The sequence below is a fragment of the Pogoniulus pusillus genome, chromosome 4, assembly GCF_015220805.1.
Source record: "Pogoniulus pusillus isolate bPogPus1 chromosome 4, bPogPus1.pri, whole genome shotgun sequence".
In the NCBI taxonomy this organism is placed as follows: Eukaryota; Metazoa; Chordata; class Aves; order Piciformes; family Lybiidae; genus Pogoniulus; species Pogoniulus pusillus.
In genome coordinates, this window is record NC_087267.1 from 30564907 (window position 1) to 30579014 (window position 14108).

The 14108-nt window shown below is 42.4% G+C and overlaps 1 protein-coding gene across 4 annotated transcripts in view; it reads right to left on the reverse strand.

Moving 5' to 3' along the window:
- GRAMD4 (GRAM domain containing 4) overlaps positions 1 to 14108 on the reverse strand; it is an 80014-nt gene that overhangs the window by 35553 nt on the left and 30353 nt on the right. The window lies entirely within an intron of this gene.

Consider the following 14108-nt stretch of genomic DNA (forward strand, 5'->3'; position numbering starts at 1 on the left):
TCAGGCACCTCTGTATTTTTATACAGATCAGATGGACCCATTATGGAACTGAGTATCTCGTGATTCTAAGTTATGAATTATAAGACTAGGAACTTTTCCTTTTATGAGCTTAGAGTGCCCTAACAGCTTCCATGTAATAATACGCACACATTCACATATATATATATATATGTGCATGTATATATACATACACACACAAACACATATACACACACACATTTGAACAACAAAATATATGCACTCCTGTAACTTTTTAAATGAGAAATTACTATCATCTATACATAAGGCTTTTTCATGGCTAATTAGTTTGGGGGGCTTTTGTCACTGACAGTATTCTTATTTAGGACCAGACTTTACTCCAGAGCTACAACAGGGTCACTTATCACTGATCAACTTTGCCAGACAGGTATACAAGACAGAAACTGAAGACTGACTTTTTTTTCTTTCAAACAAATAAAAATTTACTCTACATTTTGGGTTCATTGCTGGTTTTCAAGCTCAACATCAACAATAAAGAGTAGAAAAGCAAGTGTATTTCACTATGTACAGAGACACAGGAGTCAGGTTTTACGTCAACAAGATTCATATATCACGTTCTACGCTCCAGCAACCTCTTCTGTTTCTTTTCACATATGGATATGTAAATCTGATAATCAGACAATTTTGGTAACTGAGCCTGACTCCAATCATGTGTTCTGAGAAGGTCTGTAGCCTCAGCACAAATATTCAGAAGAACAGACAAATTCTCTTCCCTGTGTAGGAGGCAATATCTCAAATCATTTTATCTGCTGCAAAAGTTAGGTGGTGGTAAATCATCTATATTCCTGCAGCACTAAGGTTTAGACCACAGAATTAGGAGAGATGGCAAAAAGGCACACTAGTCAAGAGGACAGTATGACAGTTTGCATCATAGAATCAACCAGGGTGGAAGAGACCTCCAAGATCAGCCAGTCCAACCCATCCCTGTCCAATCAACTAGACCATGGCACCAAGTGCCTTATCCAGGCTCTTCTTCAACAGCTCCAGAGATGCCGACTCCACCACCTCCCTGGGCAGCCCATTCCAATGGCAAGTCACTCTCTCTGGCAACAACTTCCTCCTAACATCCAGCCTAGACCTCCCCCAGAACAACTTGAGACTGTGTCCCCTTGTTCTGTTGCTGGTAGCCTGGAAGAAGAGACCAATCCTCACCTGGCTACAGCCTCCCTTCAGGTAGTTGTAGACAGCAATGAGGTCACCCTTGAGCCTCTCCTTCTCCAGGCTAAACAACCCTAGCTCCCTCAGATTCTCCTCATAGGACTATAGGTTGAATTTCACCAAACAGGAGATCTGTGACAGCCCCACTGATGCTTTGTTAGTTACATTGGAAAAACAGTTGGAGCACAACAGTTTTCCTTCAGCAAATAAAAGTAGAATTTATTCCCTGAGGGTACAGAACTTTCACTGTTGCAGCAGGTATTCTCTCTCCTGAAAATAAATTGAAAGACATGGACGTAAGTGTATACACAAAGCTGTTTCTAATTACATATCCACAAAGAACTTTAAATCCAAAAAGAAAGCTACATCTGTAATTAGTTTATGTACTTTCAAGGGTTCGCCTTGTTCCACAACAAGAGTGTGCATGCATTTGAGGGGAAACATCTGTTGCACTCCAAATGCACTGGAGCTTCTGCAGTATGATGAAGACACCACAAAAAGTTCTCCAGACCATGAAAGGGAAAAATATTCTTCATTAAACAGGTTTTGTTTAAAAAACAAGGAAGTGACTACGCATCATGTATACATAAGTGTCATGGAAGCTAGCAGAGCCCTTTTGCAGGCCCCAGTTGTGCACAAGACAGTGACTCACATGAAGGTCAAGACATCGCCAAAACCAAAACAAGTCATATAAATTAACCTCAATGCCCATGAAAACCTACTCAGATGTTCCAGCTTCCTTAATTCCAGTTGTTCTGATTGTGCTACATCATGTTCTATTTAAAAAAACAAACCAAAACCAAACCCCCAGAAATTTGATCACCAGGAGTACAAGCAGTGTCAAAGATGCAGAATTTCTTTATGCAGAGACACAGAGCTAAAGGGTACACAGTGAATGAGGCAGAACTCCTATAAAAGAAAACAAAATGCAGCACCTCCTCAAGGATTTTTACAGTTCCATGTCTCATAGCATTTCCTAACTGTCATGTACACTACAGCAATCCAAATCCACCCCTTCAGTTCTTTAAGCCAGCATTTGTTGCTCTTATGGTAGAAGTGTGGTTTGGAATTGCAAAGTAAGTTTGGTTAACTAAATGCTCTAAAGTTTGATAAGCAATGGAAAACACAAAATGAAGGGGGAAGAAGTAAATAGAAAAATAAAGTTCTTCCTTGCTCTGTCCCCTGAATTTTGAAATGAACTTACAAAGAACACTTCTCTAGCCCTGAGGGTTCCTTCTGTAGAACAACTGAAGTTGATGACAGAGAGCAAAGGTCATGGATCTTTGAGAAGAACTTGAAGGAATATTTCAACATAGCCTCTATGTACTCAGCTTTACAGATAAGTATCCTCCCTAATGATAATGGAGTGCCTCTTAGATTTCACCCTCAGGCAGACAAAATTCAAATACCCTCCACCTGCCACACACAAGCACAAAAGAGTAAAACATAAAACATCAAGATTCAGCTCCAAGATTAATCAGCTCCTATAATTTCCCTTCTAGGTACATCAGCCACAGCTCCCTATCTACTACTGGGCAAGAAACATAAAAATATTACAAGAGGTTCAGGGCATGTCTTAGATGGACATGCAGTTGATGTGAGTAGTCATTTAGTTGACCTAGTTAGAAGAGGAGGAGTACCAACTGATGAAAATGTCTCCTGAAATACTGACAAAGAAAATGCTACCCAGCTCGCAAACTAGGCCTTGAGAAATGCAGCTGGCCTCTTTGCAGTGAACAGCCACATACCTAATAACTGGAGGCATCCTGAGGTACCACTGATGTGCATAAAAATAAGAAACTGTAACAGCAACTTATCTGAAAAGGTGGGAAAAACTTCCTAAGGAAGTAAGAACTGCCACTGGCTCTTCTATCCGGAAGAATAAGAGAACAGTCTTGGGCGGGGGGAAATGGTCTGATGGTCTGACAGAGCAGAAAACATCAGCATCCACTGGCTGTTCTGGATGAAAACCAGAAAAATAACAGCATCTACTGGCTACTGAAGTACTGCTGTCCTACACCTCCTTATAGGTCTGTGACACAAAGACGACTTCAATTTTTATTGCAAATGAAGCTTCTGTCTCTCAAAGAGCACTTCCTGTGCTGCATGTTCTTTTCCTTTCCTAAACAAGCTGAAACCTCTGCAGAAACTTTATAAGAGATCTTCAACCCTCACTGGAGAGGGGAGGGTTTATCCTCTCACCTCTGGGATGACTGAGTCCACTCTCTGGAACCAGTTTCATCCTCCTCTCTGGAATGATTTGGCATTTTCCAAGATCTGTTTAAACTCACCACTCATTACTGTGAACAAATATACACATATGTATGCATATATAAATAATCTATTATAACTTGCTTCACCACTGATAAGTTTGTAGCAGCCTGTAATAGTATATACCTCCTTGGCTGCTGTCAATAATTTTTAATAGCTTTATTTATATATACACACACATCTGCCTATACTTTGTTTTCACATTTTTTTTTTCCACTTTATTAATCACAGGTATAGTTGCTAGTGGTGAGTATGATGGTATTAGTGAAAATCAGTAAGAAAGTTGAAAAAGTGAGAGCAAAGAACCTTCAGTATCCTGGTATGTTACAGAACCCTACCAAAGCACAGACACAATCTGTACGTTCAGGTCAGGCAACCATTTCAAGTTGTTACAGCAGGTGTGACTCTGAACAAATACTTTAAAATATTTATGACAAATTCAATTTGTGTTGAAAAGCAAGGCTATAGCTGGAAAACACCACACTTTTAAAACAAGAGGAAAACACAAGAGAAGACAAGAATAGTGTTTCAACTACATTAACTTGCAGATTATTGCACTATTAATCTTAGAAGAGTTAACCCTGTAGGAAAAACCAGCATCAGCAATGCATCTCACAAGATACCCAAACCAACTTGATCCATTTCAGGTTTTCTGCACATTCTACCCTCTCCAAGGTGTAACACAACTGTTGGACCTGAACTCCAAGGATTTCACAATTTAAATTTAAAAGCTTAACAAGTCAAAGCACTTCTTTGATACCAGGCAATTGTCAGAAGACAACTTACCTATCATTTCACTGAATCATGGTCGCGGATGGGGGTCTCAGTGCCTACGCCCGGTTTGGCAGAGGGCAGAAATTAATGTGAGAGGATATTTATAAAAAATAAGTATTTATTAACTTACAATATTTCAACTCTCATCACCCCCAACCACTGAACTTTAATATTACAGAGTTTTTTACATGATTATGAAGACATTCTAGGATACAGAACTTATTAATAACTAGCAAACATTCAAGCAACAGAGAGAGAGAGTTTCCCCGCGGCTCGATGCTGCCTGAGGTCTTGTACTGTTTGCCCAGCAAAGCTGAGCTGAAAACTGCTCTCTGCTTTATGGCAGAGGTAATAGAAATTACAGAGGCATCTACTCAATGCTTATCAATTATTAATCACCCTCTGGGGCTGTGTCAGCCTATTGCAAGTGTCCAATTCTTCAGGGTCTCTGCCTGTGGACTTCTAGGCTGGAATCCTCCGGCATCAGGGGAAATGGAAGGCTCTGGCCTTACTGCTGCTGGATTCTGCTGGCTGCTCTCGATCTCCAGGTGCAGAGGCAGGATTCCGTGCAGTCTGAGCACAGGTCCAGGCTTGCTCCTCAGGCCGATCGAACACAGATAAGTGGGTCTGCTCCCGACAACCCACGGCAGTGTGCACACCAGGCACTCATACAAAGGCAGGCAAGCAGGCATGTGGCGGAGCCGCAAGTAATGTGGGGAAGGCTGCACGTGAGCCTGTGCACCCCTATTTATCAACTGTGGGCCAAGAGTTGATGGTCTCATTGGCCACTCGAATGACCAATCAGGTTGGCAGTCAGGCGAACCCTACCACACTGGGTAAAACCCACAGGCCTGGACTCCAGGTATGGGAATCACATGGGCCCAGCACCAGGCAGGCCCGAGCTGGGCGTGTGGGGACTTACCCAATCAGGTGCCCCTCATGTCTCATTTACCCCTGGTGCAAGCAGAGACACGTCCAGGCAGAGCAGGCATATTTATGCCTGCTTTTGGGCCTACAGGCCCTCCACAACAATCATATGGCATCAGCCACTAGGGCAAAGGGAAAAAAAACAAAAATCACTTTGCACCCCAGAATACACAAGAAATGTATTTAGTTTGGGCAAGCAGCGTATCTGAGCAGTATTTAGAAAAGAAGGCTGATCCATCAGGCTGGGAAGGCGTGGCAGCAGGTTGGATTTCTAATTGCTCACTGCATGGGCAGTAAAACGGATGTTTCCCTTAATGCGAGGATTGGAGGTGGATTACAAACTCTCCTAGTAGCCGTTTTACATAATAGCATTCCTTTGTGGGCCTACAGGTACACTGCAAAATCCTCTCCAGGGACACAGTGACAAAAAAAAAACAAGTAAAAAATAAATGAATATCTCCCAGAACACATGTAGAGACTGTAGGTCACTGTTTCTAGCTACCAAGTACATTTAGTATTAAATCCAAGATATTATAAACTAGAAATGCCGAAAAGCATACATGCACCCTGCCATATTTAGATGGGGAAACACCAGTACTTAACGAGACAAAAATAACCCTACCACGTCCATGTTAATTATGGCTGATCTCCATACAACCCTTTGAACATCAAGAGTTCAATTATGTTGTTTAATTGACACTAAACACATTAAATCCCAACCACACACCACCAAGTTGGACCTCGCTAGCTGCACCTATGGAGATAGATGGAGTTTTCTCCAGCACAGGCAGCTTCTACTCCCAGCTCGTACAGAAAGCTAACATTTTAACTTTGTCCTAACTAAACCAACCATATGATATTGCTAACAAGTTGTTAGGAGTCTGAAAACATGTCTGTTTTCATCATCACAGACACTGAAGAACTTCTTTATCTTAAACACCAGTGGCAAACAGCAGTGCTGTGAAAGGCATGGAATGGCACTCTCACTTGTGATAAAGCAAAGAGACAAAGAACACTATCTGACCAACAAGCAGTAATGGAGGAAGAACTCACAATAGAAATCCTCTTCTTTTTTTTTCTGTTTGCAGTTATTTTGCAAGTCACAGTCCTCTGGACACAAGTTCACAATTCATAGCTATAATTGGATGCAGCTTAATTTGTTACCCATTTTCTTTTAATCTCTGACTCTCCCACCCCAGGACTTTCCACCAGTGAAACATAGATTGCCTAAGACTTAAGACAAATCTATCCAACAGACTTTACATAAACACTAGCCTTTGATCCTAGACATTGCTAGACATTCTACTACTTCACATGCCAGATGCTTGAGAAAGAACAGGGCATGCCTAAGCCATTGCTCTAGCAGGTTATTAGCTGTTCTTTCTTCTTTAAGTCACCTCTTAAATCCATGTTTGGACTTCTACACTTAGCAAGCATAAAGCACACCTCTCCTCAGGACGACTACTCAGTATTTTACAAAACAAGACCCTAAACCCCTCCTTTCTCAAGCCCCAAACTCCAGGCTAATTCTTCCTTTGTCTTGGGTAGGTAGTTGCCTCGGAAACAGATCCCAGCCTTCTCCATAAATCTTCCAGAGATGGACCATGAGTGGTCTGCAGAGTAATTTCAGCAGATGCACAATAGGAATAGTGGGAAGAGGACTGGAGATGCAGCTCAGCTGTGGCATTATCTGATCCTGGTTTTAGACATTCCTTTCTACTGTAACAATACTAGATGCTATTACCAAGATGGTTCAGTTGTAATGCTGCAACAGAACCAATTTTAAGCAAAAGTACTTAATGCTTGTTTATTTAGTACACTGTCCTAACACTCTTAGCTGGAAAAGTAGGATTCCACATTATTTTGACTTAAAATCTAGGAACGCTCTTACATCTACAAACTAAAGTCCACCTACAGTCCTACTCTAGATATTTATTCTTCTACTCCCTTTAATTCAGACAAACCATGAAGGAACTTGACAAGGCAAAATGATGGATTTCAGCATCACTGATCCTCTTTTGCCAAGTGCTTCCTCAGAATGTTTTGGTAATTGCTTTATATGGACTCCATATCACACTATTTAGTTTGCCTCTTTTTTGGGTACATTAAAGAAGAGGTCCTATGAAGCTGAAGGCAGAAGCTCTAAGACTAACTCAAACCTGCTTCTTTATGACAAAACTTTAATTTATTCTCCCTTTATCTTGCTACAGATATTTTGTGAAGCAACAGTAAGAAGGCTAAGTGTTATATACAAACATTTAGCAGTCACATCAAGTGAAATGAAAAAGTTAAGCCAAGCATCCTGTTTGGTGACAGTAAGGAAGAGGAGCTCTTCCACAAGCACAAGAGGGACTTGTGGTAGTACCATCTACTTGCAGCACAGGCACATCCTCTGCCAGGCACGTTTCACAATGCTAACAAGTGGAACAGCAGCCAATGTTACAGCATCACAGAGTATGATGCTAAAACTATTCCCACTGTACTGTGATTACAGTTTCCTTTAAGGACAGAGTTGAAGGTGCTAGTGAAAGCATTAGCTACTTCAATGGAACAGAGCCATCTACAAGCTATGATCTACCTCTACAAGCTTTAGCAATTTGTGTTACACTGGAAATTCTCCACAGCAAAAGCAAACTTCTGTTTTATTTTTTCTATCATCAAACAAATTTATTCAGTGATGAGAAGCGCTATGTGAGCAAAGAAATGCCTGCATGGAAACAGCAAAATCAAGAGTGAATGAAAAACAGCCACAACCTCACGTGATCTACCACCATTAAAAGATACAAATGGATTGTAACATATTTAGCTACACAATACTCAATGAGCTCATTTCTCCTTCCTCAAAAACTCTTCCTTTTGCTCCAAAAGGCTCATCTTGAACTATCTCTTCAGCTGATCTTTCCTCATCTACACTATGTAGAATAAAACAATGCTAAAAATACACCCAGTATTTTTAAACTAAATTGTTTATGTATGGGGACAAAAATTAAGACATCCAAATGCTGAACTGTTAAGAGGGGGGAAAAAAGGCCAAACGAAAAAACCCAACAAAACTCAACACCAAAAAAAAGACCACAACACAAAAACAAGTCAGCAAAGAAGGAAAATTCTTTGAGGGGCTGCATTTGACAAGACCTTGTTTTGTCAACATAATGATTTGAGTGAATATGTTTTCCTCTCCTCTACCTTGTGTTATGTGTTTTGGTAGAATGAAAAAATCAAGCAGTTAAGATATAAACCTCACATTTTCACTACACCCTTTCTCCAGCTCAGTCTGGTTTACACCTGCACACAGCAAAAAGAAAAGTGGCACATCATATTTGGAAGAAGTCATGTGCCTTAAAAAGAAACCCTAACAGTGGGTTGGGCAGATAAACAACTCTTCTTTGGAAATTAAACAACCCTTTTTTTCACTTGTTTTGTTTCCATCATTCTGTTGTGCTTCTCTTCTTTCAAAGGCAAAGGTCCTATTCCGGTAGTCACAACAAGCGTAGCTTTTGAGGACCAGTTTTTAAGTCTCTTTGCATACACCTACAGAATGGAAAGCAGTGTGGGCTTTATACACTGACAGGAAATAAGCCAACTCTGATATAGAAGCACTGGAGGGAAGGCTGTGTCTGAACCACCACACTGCTTCTCAGTGCAATTAAAATTGCCCTTGCATTCTTCTCACCTTAACAGCAGTTTCACATAAAGTGTTCTTCTGTTTCATGTATTGAGGGAGAGGGATTTACAAAGCACATGACATTTGACAAACTCTGCAAGCTTGTCTAGTCTCCTCTCACTACTCCTGCTATATCCCACCTCAAAGAGGTAAAGGTTAGGAAGAAAGAAAATGTAATTAGTATGGTATGTACAAAATAGTCACTTCAACAACCAGTTAGTAACTTAACATTTATATCTAGGGTTTTCAGTGGAGCTTTATTGTATTACAACAGACATAGGATCATTTTCTCTTTGTTATAGAAGAATTTAAAATCAAATTTCCTGAAAATATTCAAGCTAACTTAAAAATCAGCTTACTGAAACAGATCTCCTTCTCAAAACATCAAGTGGGAAGTTTTCCATTGCTAGATACACCATTGTGAGATTAAAAATCATGAGAAATACTGCTGCTCTATGCATTTTCAGAAATTCTGGAGACTGAAAATGCCAGTAGAGTTTCAGAATCCACCTAACATGAAGAGAATTGAAATTTTTTTGTCACTGCAAGAACAGTATACACTCCATTCCTGGCAGAAGTGAAATGCGCTATAAACATTTCAGTATCTGGCTCAGGAATAGCAGCAAGCTCCTCTAAAACTTTCATGTTATTAAGCTGAGCAGAAAAGTGCAGGAAGCACACATGGCTCTGCAATCTCCAGTCCTCCTATACAAAAGGGACAGGCCTAGCAGGGCTAACTGCTGTCCTGCCTGAGCTCTCCCACTGACTCCACAGTTCATGAAGCCAAGTCAGGCATGCAAAAAAAGGCAGAAGCAAGAGCATAACCCACCTACATAACGTGGGGGTGTAGGTGGCATGTGCTTGAGCTAGCGAAGGAACTAAAACAATGTATCTCTGTCACCACAATGATGCACTTTGGTTTATCAGCCCCACAGAAAGCCAGTGTGACAGTATATGATCCTCCTGGGTTGAGCACTCCAGCATTGTGGTATCTTCACGCCATCATTGTCCTCATGCTTTGTCTATTATGACAGCAGACTGCACAACCCAGGCCCAGAACAGGGACCAGTACAGGACTCCAACCAAGGGTGTTCTGACACAGCCACTAAGTGGACTCAAGCACTGAAGACAGTCACATGCAAGGTTTAGAAAAGGCATGAGAATGAAGCGTGGGGAAGCAGAAATGTCAAATGGACAGAAGCACAATGCCAGCTTCTTTTGTAATGTTGTTTTAAAACCCATAATCAAATCCAGTTGGTTTGTAAGTCTGTAGAGTCCTGCTGTAAAGACTGGCAAGTCAAACTCTTGTGAGAAAGGACTGCACTTCCTCCTAAAGCTTGTCATCCTCACACAGCACTTCGGTTTACCAATCTATGACTAATCTTTCTCTCTTTAACAGTCACCTGGGTTTGGTTTCTTTCAGCTGCTGCTGCCACCACCTCCTCTTCCCTGAGCTGCTAAAATTAGCACTGCAAAAGACTTGAATATCCTTGAATGAGAGTTAAATAATACCTCGTGTAGTAACCATAGGGTGCATGCACGCTTAGAAAGCACCTTGCAGCACAAGGACCTGAGTGCTGGTATCAGCAAATAAGGTACAAAAAGTAACAGGAAGGTGCAAACTCAAAAACACATTGCCTATCTTGTCCATTAAATGGACGAGCAGAACACAAGTTTTTCTTTCTCGTTTAGATACAGTCAGATCTTGAAATGGAAGCATGAAAAAGAACAACTAAACTTAGTGCACTAACCTATTCGCCCCAGTTCAGCAGTTGTCTTCCCCATCTGAATCCCCAGCCAGCACTAAGGCAGCGTTCAAGTGCGTTAAGAACAAGTTACAGGAATGCACAAGTCCATTAGAAATGTATGATTCTAATGGTGACAGCTCCAACACAAAGCTTTTTCCATCCTTGTGTATTCAGAAGTCCAAACTAAGCTCTACGCACTTTTCACTCAACAGGCTTTAAAGACTTGTTCTGCAGAAATCCACCTCAAAAAGTATGTTCTCACCAGACCCAACAGACATGTTTTGAGCCTTCCTGTAGTACAGATCAAAAGGAGCCATTATATTACAGAGATTAAGACCATTCTCACACAGACAGGAAAAGCAACTTTAGCCTTTTCATCTGGAAGAGTCAGATGATCTCTTCCTTGCTTAAGATCATTATCCATGATCCCTTCTTCCACCTCCCTCATCCTCCTGTTAGCCTGCAGCTTAAACCCCTTGCATTTCCAGTCACATCTTATCTGCATTTACAGCTACACAACACAGCAAACAGCAAACAAACTCCTGCCCTGTCCACCTCCCGCCCCCTGAATGCCCCCTACCCCCTCAACGAGGTGCCATAGCAACAAGTTCCCACCTGATGTGGTGGGAGTGTTGCTTCAGTTATTAACAGTGCCCCCAAGGTGCCCTTGCAGAACAGGTTTGATGTCCTGTAGGTGAAACTGACCAGCAAGGAAATCATCTGGCTTGGAGGAATTCCCAAAATTAAGGAAGCCTAAGCCCACCATACAGACACCTTACATCAAAAAGAAGAGTCATTGTTATAGGAGACTCCCTTTTGAAGGAAACAGAAGGCCAAATATGCAGACCTGACCCACTCCCAAGAGAGGTCTGCCATCTATCGGGGGCCCAGGTCAAGGTTGGGATAAGAAGGCTTCCCTCCCTGGTACGGCCCACACATTACTACCCATTGTTAACCTTCCAGATAGGCTACAATGACCTTGGAAGAAGAAAATTAAAGGTTATAAAGAGAGACTTCAGGGCCTTGGGTCAAGTGGTCAAGGGATTGGATGCACAGGTAATATTCTCTTCTATCCTCCCTGTTAAAGGGACTGGCCCAGAAAGAATGAGGAGGACTCACCTGCTCAACTCTTGGCTTCCAGACGGGTGCCTCCAGCAGGAGTTTGGCTTTTTTGACCACGGGTACCCCCACATGACACCAGGTCTGCTGGCAGCACATGGGGTGCACCTCCTTCCAAGTGGAAGGAGGTTTATATTGCAGGGGTTGGCTAGGCTCATTAATCATGCCTTAAACTAGGTTGGAAGAGGGCAGAGGGTGAAAGCCAGGCTTACTATAAGCAAGCCTGAGACACCTGTGGGGTAATGTGTCAGTTCCACTGCTATCTTAGGGGAGGTAGATAACAATGAGTTGTGTGTTGGAGAGGATGCAAGAGATGGCACATCAGGGTGGGAGGCTAACAAGAGCCTTCAGCCTGTTACCTGGAAGCATGCTGGGGACACACAAGAACTCTTTAAGTCTTACAGAGATGGACCATGGGAATCGTGTACTGAGGAATCAGCACATGCAGAGCTTACTGCTAGATTGGTGGCCATGGAAGAGGCTGAGAAAGTCAGACTGCAAGAATGAAAGCAAACAGATCAACTCCCTCCCTGAAACGCTTATGTACCAATGCACAGAGCATGGGGTTAATAAGCAGGAGGAGCATTAGAGATCTGCATTAGGCAGAATGATTATGATATAACTGCAATCACTGAGACATGGTGGGACAGCTCCCACGACTGGAATGTTGCCATGGATGTCTATGTACTGTTCAGGAAATATAGACCAGCAAGACAAGATGAGGGAGTTGCTCTCTATGTGCAAGAACAACTGAAATGTGCTGAGTTCTATCCAAGGAGGGAGGCAGAACAGGTTGAAAGCTTGTGGGTAAGCATTAAAAGATGTGGGAAAGAAGATTAAACTGTTGTAGGCACCTACTATAGACCACCAAACCAGAAGGAAGGTGTTGATGATGCTTTCTACAGACAACTGGAAGGAGCCTCTAGAGCTAACTCCTTGGTACTCACAGCTGACTTCACCCTGGTATTTGCTGGGAAGATCACACAGCTAGGCACAAAAAGTTCAAAAGGCTCTTGCAGTGTATCAATGATAACTTCTTGATGCAGGTAGTGGAGGAACCAACAAGGAGGGGTGCACTGCTGGACCTTGTATTAACTATTAAAGAGGGAATGGTTGAGGATGTTAATGTTGGGAACAGTCTTGGTGACAATGATCATGACATGGTGGAGTTCAGTATTCTGCAGGGTAGAATCAGAACAACAAGTAGAATTGCAGCCCTAGACTTCTGCAGAACTAACTTTGTGCTGTTCAGAGACATGCTTGCAGAAATCCCATGGGCTAAGGCTCTAGAGGGTAAAGGAGCCCAAGAAAGTTAATTTTTAAAGACCACTTCCTCCAAGTCCAATCTTGGTGTGTTCCCCTGAGTAAAAATCAGGTAGATGTGATAGGAGACCTGCATGGCTGAGCAAGGAGCTCCTGAAGGAAATCTCAGGGAAGAAATTTATAATTCATGGAAGAAGGAATTTGTCACTTGGGAGAACTATGGAGAAGTTGTGAGGGCATGTAGGAAGGCACCAAAGAAGGCCAAAGCCTTCTTGAAACTGAAGCTGGCAAAGGAAGTAAAAGAGAACAAGAAAGGCTTCTTCAAATATATCAGTAGGAAAAGGAAGAACAGTGAAGGTGTGGGGCCACTGCTGAACAAGGAGGCAGCCTTGATATCTGAGGATGTGGAGAAGGCAGAGTTGCTGAATGCTTTCTTTGCTTCAGTCTTTACACCTAAGGCTGAACTCCCCTATGTACTCCAGACCCTGGATGAAGGAGAGGAAGATCGGAGGAGGGAACGCTCCCCACTGGTCAGTGCAGACAGGGTTAGGGATCAATTACACCAACTGAACATTCACAAGTCCATGGGCCCTGGTGGGATGCACCCATCAGGTGGGAGGGCTACAAGGATGATTCAGAGACTGGAGGACATGGCTTATGAAGAGAGACTGAGGGACCTGGGACTTCTAGTCTGGAGAAAAGAGGACTGAGAGAAGATTTAATAGATGTTTATAAACATCTGGTCAGGAGGTGGGGGATAGGCTCTGCTCACTTGCTCCCTGTGACAGGACACGGAGCAATGGGTGTAAGTTACAGCACGAGAGGTTCCACCTCAACACAAGGGGGAACTTCTTTACTGTAAGGGTCACAGAGCACTGGAACAGGCTCCCCAGAGAGGTTGTGGAGTCTCCTTCTCTGGAGACTTTCAAGGCCTGTCTGGATGCATTCCTCTGTGATCTGTGCTAGATTATGTGGCCCTGCTCTGGCAGGGGAGTTGGAATTGCTCTCCTTGGGTCCCTTCCAACCCCTAATATCCTGTAATACGCCTCTTATCTTCACTACTCCGGATGTTTAGATTATCTCTTCACTAAGGAAGAGATTCATCTAACATCTTAGATTGAGGTATTTTCCATTTGCAGACAACT